The sequence below is a fragment of the Caretta caretta genome, chromosome 9 (genome assembly GCF_965140235.1).
Source record: "Caretta caretta isolate rCarCar2 chromosome 9, rCarCar1.hap1, whole genome shotgun sequence".
In the NCBI taxonomy this organism is placed as follows: domain Eukaryota; kingdom Metazoa; phylum Chordata; order Testudines; family Cheloniidae; genus Caretta; species Caretta caretta.
In genome coordinates, this window is record NC_134214.1 from 102,201,683 (window position 1) to 102,215,676 (window position 13,994).

Genomic DNA, 13,994 nt, shown 5'->3' on the forward strand with positions numbered 1-13,994 from the left:
CAGCCATAAAAGACTACCTCAAGGTTTCTGATCTTCCAATCACAGCTTTCCTATTTGCAGGAAGATCTATGTGCAAATCTCGTTTGGTTCTGTGAAGACGTTTTAGACGTATTAAACTGGCAGACACTGTCACGCTGGACAAAAAACAAAAACCACAGGGCACCATCTTCTTCCCGTCAAAGGGAATGCAAGTTTTGTCTTTGACTTCAGCATAACGGGATCCATCTGAATGCAAATGGAAGCTGTTAGGAACAAACAGTACATTAGGTGGGTCACTGAAATCCACAGAGATAGCATGTAAAAATCTGAAGCTACTTAACACATTGTCAAAGGCTTCAAAAATCCTGGCTCAGCTTCAGAAGCAAACATTAAAAACCCGTGCCAAAAATCAGACAGTTCCTGTTAGCGAGGGATTAAAAAGCAGTTTTACCCTGCAGAGCATCTGAGAGGTTCGCTGTAGGGATAAGTTTGCAGTTTGCACTGAACAGTAAGCAGAACTGCAGCAGTTCCCGTGGGAGAGCCCACGCCGGAAACTCCCCCCCTCCACCCCTTTATTCAAGCAGTTAATACTGTCGTCGTTTAGTGTTTTATACACTAATGCCCTCTGCTAAGGAGAATCAGAACTGTTCACCTTTGTCTCAGGCCCCGGGCCGTCCTTAAGCATTCGCAGCATATGCAGCTGCGTAGGGCACCCGAAAATGTGGGGCACTACCGGGACAGCAGGTAAGAGCGGGTCGGCTCCCGCACACGCAGCGCGCGCTGCAGTCTCCTTAGGCAGGGGCCGTATTCACACAGCCAAATACGCTGGTGCAGCGCTTTCTGTGCGAGGGAGAGGGCACAGGGGTCTCTGCAGGGAACTGTAGCTCTCCGATGCCATGAGGCGGGCTGGGCGGCTCGGTATCCTTGGCTGCCTCGTCCCTTCTGCCCCCAGCAGAGCCCGGGCTGTCACAGAGTCTGCTGCGTACAAAGCTTGGTGTGTGTCAGCAAGGGGGGGAGGCGCTTCTTCTGGGGGTCTGCGGGTGGGGATGGTGGCTGTGCCCCCTCGGTGGAGCCCCCACCTGCCCCTCTCCCGTCCCTCAATATCCCCCCTCAGGTAACTTGGGAGTATACAAGATAAATCAGACTCCTGAAAGGAGTACGGTAGAAGATCCAGAAAAGAAATTTGCGGTTGAATTTTTTAATGTTGTGATGGATAAAGCAATATCTGCCCGTTGATGAAAGGCAATACCTTACGAGCACACCATGAACAGTTTGGATTTTTGTAGCACATAACTAAATCCAACGAAATAGGAAAACAAGAGCAGCTAATGACAGTACAAGAACCTAGAGAGCCTCCTGAAGCCGGGTGATCATTTTTATTTAAATGGACTTGAACTGTATGAAGAATTGAGTATGCTATCATCAATGTTGCCACATGCGAAGTCGGTGATAGACATTGTACAGTTTATTCATACCAGCAAACTTGTTGACATATATCCTAATGTGTACATTGCCACTCGTATTCTCCGGACAATTCCTGTAACAGTAGCATCAGGAGAACGGAGTTTCGCAAAACTAAAGCTCATTAAAAACTCTCTCCGCTCTACAACGAGTCAGGAATGCTTGCCTGGTCTTGCTGTTCTTGCAATCGAAGAAGACATCACTTCGTGCTTGTCATATGATGACATTATTTCTAATTTTGCAGCCAAAACAGCCAGAAAGATCGCTCTTAATTAAAAGCAAATCCTTGTTCCAATACCTCTTCATAGTAATTTCCAATAAAATGTTGACAAATTTAAAAAATATCATTTGCATCATTCTGTCAATAAATCAGAATTTTTTCTGTAGTGCTACTTCTTTCGTGCAAGCGTAGTCTGTCCGCTTTATAGTGTGCTTCAACTGTTTAAACTGGTTTTAATAAAGTGCATGAGGCAAGTTTTCCAACACTGTAAGCTCATGTTTGTGTTACTAAGAGCAAGTCGGGCACAGGGGCACCAGTTTAATAATACTGCATAGGGCCCCATAAATCCTAAGGACGGCCCTGCTCAGGCCCTATACTGCTGAGAGAGTGCTCCTATAGAAACTGAGTCTGAGTTCAACTACTGCTCTCACCAGGAGATGCTGAGCGGCCAAGGTATAGCAGAGTGACAGCCTAGGGGATCCTGGGTTTGTTAACACGCTTAACTTCATCCATTACAATAACCTTCAGCATTGGAAGCACCTTCCAGAACCTTGTGGAGATGGGATTCATGCCAGCACAGTCTTAAACATGTATAACACATTGAAATTATTGGCATGATTCCTACAAACTTACTCAAATGCGGCCTACCAGAGAACGTGGGGGAATGAGGGTGGTCATCTCTCTCTCTCTCTCACGCACACACACACAAATGGACAGTGTCCCAGTCTCAGAAACTGTAGCCAAATGTTCTAGCTTCCAGAATTACCAGATCAAATATGTTTACTACATGATTTTTCTTCACTCCATGGGACAACAGTCTTAAGAAAATAAATTGCAACTTCCCTTAGTGGTGCAAAGAGAAGAATACTCTTAAGATGGAAAGGCTCCCCTGCCCCAGTTGTAAAGACGACTATGCCAGAAAGGATTCAACTGAACACCTTGTTTATAAGGCTGAGGGCAAAACAACAATTCCACATGCTATGGGCAGAGTCTCATCTCAACTCAAGATGGTAACAGATGGGGATGTGACAGGTACAGGAGACTAGAGGCAGTATTCTATGGGTGGTCCATTATAGCCATCGACAACTTTGTTTTTTTAAAAGCCTTGGCCTGCTTGTGTTGCTAGTCCATATTTTATGTTATGTTTCATTTTCATAGAATCATATAAATATCAGTCTAGAAGGGACCTCAAGAGGTCATGTAGTCCAGACCCTGGTGCTGAGGCAGGACCAAGTAACCCTAAACCATCCTTGACAGGTGTTTGTCCAACCTGTTCTTAGAAACCTCAAATGACGGGGATTCCACAACCTGCCTTGGAAGCCTGTTCCAGAGCTTAACTACCCTTATAGTTAGAAAGATTTTCCTAATATTTAACCGTCATCCCCCTTGTTACAGATTAAGCGTATTACTTCTTGTCCTACCTTCAGTGGACAGCGCAAACAACTGATCACTGTTCTCTTTGCCCTTAACATAGCTGAAGATTGAGGTGGGGACCTGAGAACTTTTCTTTTTTCAAGGCTATTCATGCCCAGTTTGTTTAACCTTTCCTCACAGATCAGGTTTTCCAAACCTCTGACCTCTTTTTTGCTCTCCTCTGGACGCTATCCAGTTTGTCCACAACTTTCTTAAAGTGCAGCGCCCAGAACTGGACACAGTTCTCCAGCTGAGGCTGGATCAGTCCTGGGCAGAGAAGGTCAATTATCTCCCATCTATTAGATTTGACATTCCTGCCGATACACCCAGGAATGATATTAGCCTTTTTCACAACTGTATCATATTGTTGACTCATATTCAATGTGTGATCCACTACAGCCCCCAGATCCTTTTCTGCTGTATTACTGCCTACCCAGTTAGTCCCCATTTTGTAGTTCTGTGTTTGATTTTTCCTTCTTAAGTGTAGGACTTTGCACTTGTCTTTATTGAATTTCATCTTGATGATTTCAGACCAATTGTCTAATTTGTCAAGGTCACTTTGAATGCTAATCCTGTCCTCCAAGTGGTTGCAGCCACTTCCAGGTTGGTGTCATCCACAAATTTTGCAAGCACATTCTCCACTCCATTATCCAAGTCATTAATGAAAATATTGAATAGTACTGGACACAGGACTTACCCCTGCAGGATCCCACTAGATACACCCTCCCACTAGGACAGCAAACCACTGGTAACTACTCTGAGTACAGTCTTTCAACCAGTTGTGCACCCATTTTATAGTAATTTAATCTAGACCACATTTTCCTAGTTTATGAGAATGTCATGTCAAAAGCCTTACTAAAGGCAAGATAGAATCTGTCTAGTGCTTTCTTCCTATCCACTCGGCCAGTAACCATGCCAAAAAGGAAATTAGGTAGGTTCAGCATGATTATTTCTTGACAAATCCATGCTGGCTGCTCCTTATTTTGCCCTATGATCCTCTAGGTGCTTACAAACTGCTTAATGATTTGTTCCAGTATCTCTCCAGGTACTGAAGTTAGGCTTCCATAAATTCCCTGGGTCCTCTTTGCTCCCCTTGTTAAGGATAGATTCTATGTTTGCCCTTCTCCAGTCCTCTGGGACCTCACCCATCCTCCATGAGTTCTCAGAGATAATTGCTAACAGTTCCAAGATTGCTTCAGTTCCTTAAGTATCCTAGGATGAATTCCATTAGGCCCTGCCAATTTGAATACATCTAACTATTCTTTAACCTGTTCTTTCCCTATTTTGGCTTGCATTCATTACCCCTTGTTAATATTAATTTTGTTGACTATCTGGTCACCATTAACCTTTTTAGTGAAGACTGAAGCAAAATAGGCATTAATCGCCCTTCTTGATGACATCCATTATTTGTTCTCCCTTCCCACTAAGTAGAGGACCTGCACTTTACTTCATCTTTCTCTTACTCCTAATGTATTTAAACAACAACGTCCCTTGCTAGGTGTAACTCATCATATGCCTTACCCTTTCTGATTTTGTCCCTGCAGGCTTGTGCTATTCTTTTGTACTCCTGCAAAAAGTGGAAACATGGATACTTGCTAAGGAGAATTCCTTTTTGGTTTTCAGGTCATTAAAGAACTCCTGATGGAGCCATATTGGCCTCTTACTAGTCTTCCCATCCTCCTCCTGTAGGTGTATGCTGCATATACACTAGGGGGCTAAACCAGCCTGGCTATACCAACACAGGCTCCAGAGTGTAGACACAGACATTCCCACATTGAAGGAAACAAAGAACTGTTACCACCAATAGATGTAAGACCAATCAAGTTTTAATAATCATGAACATAACGGCCATACTGGATCAGACCAGTAGTCATCTAGTCCAGTATCCTGTCTTCCGACAGTGGCCAGTGCCGGATGTTTCAGAGGGAATGAACAGAACTGGGCAATTTATCAAGTGATCCATCCCTTGTCATCCAGCCCCAGCTTCTAGCAGTCAGAGGTTTAGGGACACCCAGAGTATGAGGTTGTGTCCCTAACCATCTTGGCAACCAGTCACTGGTGGACTCCATGAACTTACCTAATTATTTTTTTGAACCCAATTATAGTTTGGCCTTCACAACATCCCATGACGAGTTCCACAGGAGGACTGTGCATTGTGTGAGGACATACTTCCTTATGGTTTGTTTTAAACCTGCTGCCTACTAATTTCACTGGGGGACCTGTGCTGCTTGTGTTAAGCAAAGGGGTAAATAACACTTCCTGGTTCACTTTCTCCACACCCGTCATGACTTTATAGACCTCTATCCCCTCCCCCCTGAGTCGTCTCTTTTCCAAGCTGACCAGTCCCAGTCTTTCTAATCTCTCCTCATATGGAAGCTGTTCCATACTCCTAATGGCCAAACTTCAGAATTACAATGATGATTCTGGTTTGGAACTATTTCATGCACTACTTCTAGGACTACCGGGGGGGGGGGGGGGGGAAGGAACAGTCAGTCCAGAACTTCTTTCCCCATGGCAAAATGGAACACAGCCCTCAGAAGCCTGTTCTAAATCTAGTGCAGTGGTTCTCAACTGTAGTCCACCACTTGTTCAGGGAAAGCCCCTGGCATGCCAGGTCGGTTTGTTTACCTGCTGCGTCCGCAGATTCGGCCGATCGCGGCTCTCACTGGCCGCGGTTCACCACTCCAGGCCAATGGGGGCTGCGGGAAGCGGCGCGGGCCGAGGGATGTGCTGGCCACCCTTCCCGCAGCCCCCATTGGCCTGGAGCAGCAAACCATGGCCAGTGGGAGCCGCGATCGGCCAAACCTGCAGACGCGGCAGGTAAACAAACTGGTCCAGCCCGCCAGGGGCTTTCCCTGAACAAGCGGTGGACCAGCTTTGAGAACCACTGGTCTAGTGTCCGAGTTAGTGAAACATGTTCTGCTGAAACTAACCCATAGGAAAAGCAGAGGTTGGAGATAATTGAGAATTTCCTAGAGGCACATGTAGAGTTAAAAGACAAACATTTAATAAGTATTATCGGGTTAAACAGTACTTAGCTCAGTTATAATTGCTACCTGGTAAAATGTTAATTAAATGCACAAATATTCATTGTAATAGTAATGTAGCAATAATTATCTCATTACACATATATAGCTCATGTGAATAGTTGAGTTATTTACATCAGGGTTGAAATTACACATCACATAGCAATTAAACCCCTGAAAATCCAATTGATATTTAAAGTTTTATTTTTTACATAAATCTGAGTTAAATGCCTAACAAAGAGCTGGAAAGCTGGTCTCTCGCCAACAGCAGTTAGTTCAATGAAAGATATTCCCTCACCCACTTTGTCTTCTAATGAACACATTTGGGTTTATGAACCTAGGATTCTTTTCTTGCCGGTCAACTTTACTGAAGTCAAAGCAAATATTTCTACTCTCTCTCATTTGGTATTTTCTTCTTGAAAGCTTAGAGAGAAGGGATCTGCCAGATACCATTGTTTTGTAAAGGAAAAATCCTGGCTTTATATGTTGTCTAATATTTCGTCATCTGACCATTTAGTGTTTACGCCCGGTGGAATTCAGCACCACTGTATGTGCACAGTATGCGTGTCCCTCACAGATTTCTTTGCTTCCACGCAGAAAAAGGCTTTCAGATGGGGAAGCGAAGGGAAGCCGCAAGAGCACTCATGTCACTCACCAGCAGTGCCGGTGCATCGTTTCAGGTGCCGGGAGCCGCGAGCAGAGAGGTAAATCACTGAGGGGGGTGGCTGGGGACACCACAGCCAGTGGCTTCTACCCAGCTGCTAGTCCTGGCTGGGCTGGGGAGGACAGGACTTCCTCTTCCCCTGCAAGCAGCGGCCAGGGCTAGGTCAGACCCACCCCCAGAAACCTCTCCAACTGCAAGAAGTTCTGCACCCCTCCATTTCCTGCCTCCATCGCTCCTCAGCTGTGGGGGGAAGGGGTCACTGTACGGGAAGCTGCTCCCCCATCCGCCCAACCCCCATAAATCTGGACTCACGTCATACCCAAATCGCCTCTCCAAACCTCACCCCCTGCACCCAGAACCCCCCCCCCGAGCCCCCTGCACCTGAACCCACACCCTGACAAGCCTCACCTCCTGTGCCCGGAACCCCCATGCACACAGACCCCCCACCTCCCTGCATCCAGACCCCACCCCTGCACCCAGACCAGCCCCCCAACCGAACCCCCACCCCAACAAGCCCCATGCCACCTGTACCTGGACCACTCCAACTAACCCCCTGCATGCAGATCCCCACCCCACTGAGCCACACCAAGCCAGCGCCCAGACCTGCACCCCACAAAGCCAGCAACCGGACCCCCTGCTGAGCCCTCCACATCCAGACCTCCCCAGTGAGCCCCAACCACCTTCACCTGGACCCCCCTGCAGAGTCCCACTATCTCTGCACCCAGACCCCTCCCCCAATGAGCCGTTCATCCACATCCCCGCCCCCCCCCCCGCCCCCAGACCCCTCACCAAGCCACCTGCACCCAGATTGCTCCACACAGAACTATCATCCCACACCTGGATCTCCTCACACTAAGCCCCTCCACACTGCTGGCCTGAGCCTGCCTGCCTACACCTAGTGTGCTTGGCACGGAGGGGCAGAGCCCCGGGTTGTTTCTGGGGCAGGGCTGGCTCTTGCACTGTGTCTGGGTCGGGTGCAGCCCCACCCCCGAGTCTAAGTCTGGGGCGGGCTGCAGGGTGATCTCCCACCTCTGTGCCTGTGCTCCCATTGCCATACAGGAACCTCCACATTTATTTATTGACAAATAAACATTGCAGAATTTTTAAATATTGCGCGCAGAATATTTTAACTTTTGGTGCAGAATTTTTAGAATTTTGGTGCAGAATGCCTTCAGGAGTAAGTGTTGTACCTTTCGGCACAGTAAGATTCCCATCAATCTACAGCGCTAGCATTTTTCTTAATCTATTCCTTGACCTTAACTTTAAACACATGCTTTGACTAAATGCATGATCAGAGAGCACCCATGAAAGCTGCATTTATCAGTACTGTTTTTAACCTCCTGTCATTTTTTGCCCCAGCCATTTTAACCACTTCTTGAGGATATGGGAGGATATGGGATAGCTCAGGGGATTGATTATATAGCCAAGGTACAAAGACAACAATATTGTAACGGGCGTCAGTGGTTCAAGTCGAGATAGGCTTGGTACTGTTCTACAGAAGTTCTTATTGAGCAGCGATGCAAGTCACAATCTGCCAGGTATTCAGTGCATCTGATTGGGCAATTTCCATCTAGCTCTCAGTGGACAGGTGTGCATATCACACACGGCACCAGCACAGCTGACATTAGTGGGCCCCCCTTGTTGGCCAGCACGGCCAGTTAAGGAATGAATGGATGAGGACTATGCTATGGGCCAGATCTTGGACCCTACCCTAGCAGTACAAAGCAGCTGTGGTGGAGAAAGCAGACAGAAAGCTAGAGAATTCCCTCTTGCCACTATGACGCAGTGAGTGTAGCTAGGAAAGAGGAACTGTGTTCGGGTCTGCCATCTGGGTGTATGTTACAGCACTCTGCTATGCACATGAGTAAGGCGAGCAGGCATAAGCTCCCTGTCTATGGGGAGACCCAGCCGAAAAAGCTGTCATTCAGCTGGCCAGTGCTAGTGACAATCCAAGCAACCTGCTCTCTTTCACTGCGGAAACAAATGCAGAACAAGGTGGCCAAAAAGGACATGGGTTCAGACTTGGATTGTCTCTGCTTATTGGATATCTGGAGACAATCTCGCATAAGTAATCAAGCCAAACGCACTCTTGGGTGCCCTCAACAACAAGGGAAAGAATCATCTTGCTCTGATCACATAAATATTCAACAAATTAACAGTTGCTGTTGGATGTTCTCTGTGTATATAAATCTCCCCACTGTATTTTCCACTGAATGCATCCAATGAAGTGAGCTGTCGCTCACGAAAGCTTATGCTCAAATAAATTTGTTAGTCTCTAAGGTGCCACAAGTCCTCCTTTTCTTTCTTCAGAGAGCTCATTACACAGCCAAACTTTTAGTCTGATTGCTTTAACGACATCTTTCCTCTCATTGTAATTTCTATATACCTATTACAGAAGTATCTTATCATGTAAATTACGCGAACCCAGAACAGACAGGGATTAACTAAACTGAAAATCTTTCCACAGGAAGAGTCTTACTGAACCTGTCCCTGATGTCACCCGTCACAGTCCCCGACAAACCAGATTTAAAATGAAAGGTGCCATGTAGGTGACATAGCAGTAAACAACCCTTCATATCAAATGTTCAACCAAAAGCTAAAATGCATGCTTAAAATTAAGCCAGAATTGAAAGCTTATCCCCGCTCAAAGCGCATTCCTCCCTTTAACTTGCATTAGTCAGCAAAATATTTTAAGCAGAAATATTGTTTTTTAAGCATTTGTTCAGCATACAGGCTGCTTGCTGAACATTCATTCCATCACCTCTCAAGCAATCCTTCTGTTGGTTTGCTCGCTCTTTATGTCCTTCACAGCGACGCAAGTAGGTGCTGCAGTACAGATGCAGAGCATCTTCCCAGCTGCTTTGGTGTCTCCCCAGCTGTGTGTAGCGTCACACTGCAGGCGTCAGCAGGTTCGCAGACTGGCTTTGTTCATGGGTGAGAGAGCACAGAATCCATTTTTAAAAAAGATACATTTAAGATTTGAAACCTTGCGGTCACCCAGCCTCCCAAGAGAATGTCATGAAAGTCTAGACACGGCTAGGCAAAGCGCCATATAACCCGCATTTGGTCTGCAAGTGGCAGTGATCAGGGTCTTGTAGTGCGGGGCACCTTAGGTTCATTAAGCAGATCCCAAATTCCAAGTCAGCTACCTGAGAGTGCCCTGCTTGCCTCCTGCTAGAGTCCCGACCCCTCGGTTCCCTCCCACGCTCTTTGCAGGGGTAGCGCTAATCTCCGGAGTAACTGTTACAGAAGTCAGAAGTGGGTAAAACAGTGGGGTGCTGACTGTCCCGCATGTACTGCAGCTGGGTGGGAAGGCACAACCACCACAGCCCAGGGCACCACACCGGCCTCTCTTGGTCATGACAGTTTGGGACCTGATTCCCAGAATATCGGGATTGGCATTTCTGCTCTCTGGAGGTTGGCAATACGACACGTAGGGCCTGGGCATGGCAAGGTCCTGGAGACCCATGGGTGGGTTCAAGCCTGTCTCCGGTTCCCTGGAGGAGGGAAGGCGAGCCCCTCTGAAAGAGGGCCGGTTTGGAAACTCCTCCAAACTGATGGAATTCACCCCATCCAGGGGACAAGAGTCATTAGCTGGGACTATGAACACATGCTGGGGGCCTGCCACGCCACCCGTTCTGCTGGGTGAGCCCCGCAGAGCCACTTGTTCTAGAACCACCTTTCGCATTCAGTCCAATGTGAACGGGGTAAAAAGCTGAAACCAGCCTTTAGAGCAGTGATTCTTAACCTGGGGTGCACGCACCCCCTGGGGCTGCGAGATGCCCTTTCTGGGGGTGTGAGACAGGCCAGATTTTTTTAGAAGGTAAATCATCGAAAACACACATTAAGCACAGGCACGCAAGTACAACTACTGTGTTTCCTCAAACCCGTGTGTGTATTAACAGGATACATTTTTTAACAATTACTGCAATATACAAACAAAAAATATGTCTAGGTTTAAAGAACTGACCTATTTCAACGATTTTTGATAAGGGGTGCGAGAACGTATTTTGAGAACGAAAGGGGAGCCGGCTGCAGTAAAGGTTAAGAACCACTGCTTTAGAGGCTATGAAACGTAGCTGGCACCTGCTAGCGTAGTTCGAATGCGAGTCTCTAGGCTGTAGCAACACGGCCACCCTGGAGTGCTCGAAAATCCTGAGTGTTGTGGGTTTCGGTCTGTGGTTTGACTTCTGAACTCCCCAGACCCATTCCCAGTGTGCACGAGTGACAGTTAGCAGTTCCCATTCTCCCAAGGTTATCGGGTAGGGGATTATGGCTCCCACTGCAGGGGTGCTCACCCCTAGATCTGCCTGTTGTCCCCACCCACTGCTCCAATCCCGTTAGCCCCCACCCTCTTCAGTTCAGACACTCAGTTCGTACCCCCATCCCCAGCCTCACCTCTGCTCCTTCATCGCTCCACTCTCCCAGTCCTGGGGGCTGCAGCAGGATCCCCCTCTCCCTTTTCCCAGGCTGCAGGAGAGGCCAGCTCCAAGGGCTCTTCACCCCTTCTGCCCCTTCCCAGGCCAGGTGCTGCAGAAGCACAGTCCTGGATGTTTTTCTCCCAGGAGCGGGGGCGACTGGGTGGGCTCTTTGCTCCTTCCTCCCCTCCTGGGAGAGCCGCAAGTGGAGACACTGCCGGTTTTGTAAGGGGGCTGGGGCGTCTCACGTCAATGGCCAGACAAGCTCCAGAGCCCTCTGCAATCTCCCAGAAACATTGCAAGAGTTGGCATTACTGCCAAAACACACCCACCGCTGGGAGTAGTGTACCAGTGCGGCCGATCCTCCTGCCCAGAGGAGTAAGCGCGATGAAGTGAGCTGTAGCTCACAAAAGCTCATGCTCAAATAAATGGGTTAGTCTCTAAGGTGCCACAAGTCCTCCTGTTCTTTTTGCGGATACAGACTAACACGGCTGCTACTCTGAAACCAGTAAACACAACGACTTTATTGGGTTCGGCTTTTAAATTAACCCACGTCCAATGCACTAGAAAGTTGTGAGCTGTTTTCCCAACACTCCACAGTTATCAGGGTTTAGCAGGCAAAAGGGAACCAGGTCAGTATAAAGTGATTAAACCAATAATTTTGGTTTATTTACCCTGTTTGATTTATTTGCCCCTTTCACAAAAGGTCCCAGCTTCAGTGCAGACAGAAGAGAAATCAGCCCTTTTTCAGTGTGCTGAGTGCTTGACGGAAGTAGAAATACCACTGATGGTCGTCACACTTACATACTATTTCCTAGCCTATTTGTCCCCCACAATTAAAAATATTTTCAGACAGGCATGGTCCCAGCTTCCTTCATCATCACTTACAAGACGTGCTATAGAAGTTCTTAAAGGGGCCAGCTTAGTTGCTGCTTATGCATGTTTAGAGCAAGTCTTCCACTATCTTCTAATCATCCACCTGTCCTAGAATTTCATCTGTCCAAAAAGTTGTCAGAGTCATGGAGATTTAAGGGAGAAGGTGTGACTGGTTATGAAGTGATGCTGGTAAAACATTCCAGATCCTCAGAAGGAGGGGGCTATAGAAACTTTAAGTAGTATTCATCCAATTTCGCTGGTATGCTAATTGAAGCACAACAAGAATAAATGACTTGCCTAGGGTCACACAGCCATCTGTGGCAGAGCTGGAAATAATAACCAGTAGTCTTGACTTCTAGGCTCCTACTACATTGTTTTAAAACATGGCATAAGATTATACACAGAAATTGATGTATGTAGATTAGAGCCAATATATATTGTCACATATTAACAAACATGTTGAAAGTGAATCAGTATATTGATCACTAACTTCAATCCATTTTGTTAGTCTTAATCGCAGTTATATAACTTGACATTTACATTGAGCCATTATGTTTGTATGCAACAGGTCACAGAATAGTTACTTAAATTGCCACCAGCCACACAGGAGAAAAAAAATACTGAAGACAGAAGATGAATAAAATAAGACACATTACAGGGGACAAGGTGGTACAGCCGGGTCTTTGCACCTCTGGGAATCCCAGTTCAAATCCCAGTTCAGGGCACAAGAGGAAACTAATTCTGTGGTCTCATCATTGCTTCCAGGTATGCACATCACAAAATCACCATGGGAAATGCTGTCTGCTCAAAAGCACCACAGGATTGGAACAAGACAGTATGTTCTCTAAACCATCAAAGGCTCAAAAATTCAATGTACTTCTTACCTCGTTCCAAAGAATGGAAGGAGAAAGGCTAGAGGCTGGAATTTAGGACGGTGACCTGTGCACTCTCTCCCCCCACCCCTCCCGTAGCCATGCGTTGACAGCGACAGGGTCTAAAGCATGCGTACAAAGAGGACTGTGGTGTCAGCCTTAGCTCTCACTTGTGTTACGGATTTGTGTGTGCATTCATTTTCAATAGAACTTTTCAGGAAAGGAATAAGTGTGATAACTGCTCCAGTCCCTGTAGGAAATACATAATCAGGCTGTTCTGGGGGGGAGGGGAAGTGTAAAACGTGTACGGGAGAGATCAATTCATTATGAACTGTAAGTTATTGGAGCACAAAAACAGCTATCTAGGACTTGCAAACTATTATTTTTCTTTTACTGCAAATAAAGAAATGTCTGATTTCCAAACCTACCAAACTGTCCGATCTGCCTTGTCCTTTGTATCCAGGGGGCTGCTTTATGAAGACATTGCAATGCCGTCGGAATAGGAGTTTCTGAAACTGAATTTTCAACTCATTGGCATGACCGGAATTTACAATGATGGTAACACATCCTGGCCAAGAAGAGCAGAAGTCACTCGAAGGATAGCTTCCCTTAACATGTTCCCCTAGGACCGTGCCGTTTAACAGAGAAACCTCACAGACAAGTAGCACAGTGTTTGTTTGACTTGATGAATGCTTTATTAGTAGTTACTTAGCTGCAAGTCTGACCCTCTGTGGTTACCTTATATAGAGCTACAGCGGATCCCTGCTCTGGTACTGCCTCATCAAGAGCAGCAGTACATCTAGGCCCTGCCTTCTGTCTTTTAGGCATTGGCCAGCAGCTGCCACTGCACAGAGTGTTAGAACGACACCCAAACCTCCCCCCCCTCTGCGGGAGGAGGCCCAGGGCCACCCGGAGGGGGAGCAAGTGGGGCAATTTGCCCCAGGCCCTGCAGACAGGGCGGGGGCAATTTCGGCGGCGGGTCTTTCAGTCCCTCTCTTCCTCGTCGGCGGCAGCTCAACGGCTCCGCTTCAGTCTTCTGCGGCAATGCGGTGGGGCCTCCTGTCC

General features: G+C 47.1%; 1 long non-coding RNA gene across 1 annotated transcript; it reads left to right on the plus strand.

Annotated features, from left to right (window-relative positions):
- Positions 1–450: 450 nt before the first annotated feature.
- LOC142073311 (uncharacterized) lies at positions 451–13,317 on the plus strand. The gene is made up of 3 exons (XR_012670117.1): positions 451–723; positions 6,697–6,803; positions 12,823–13,317. It is a non-coding gene; the product is annotated as an uncharacterized LOC142073311 (long non-coding RNA).
- The last annotated feature ends 677 nt before the right edge of the window (positions 13,318–13,994 follow it).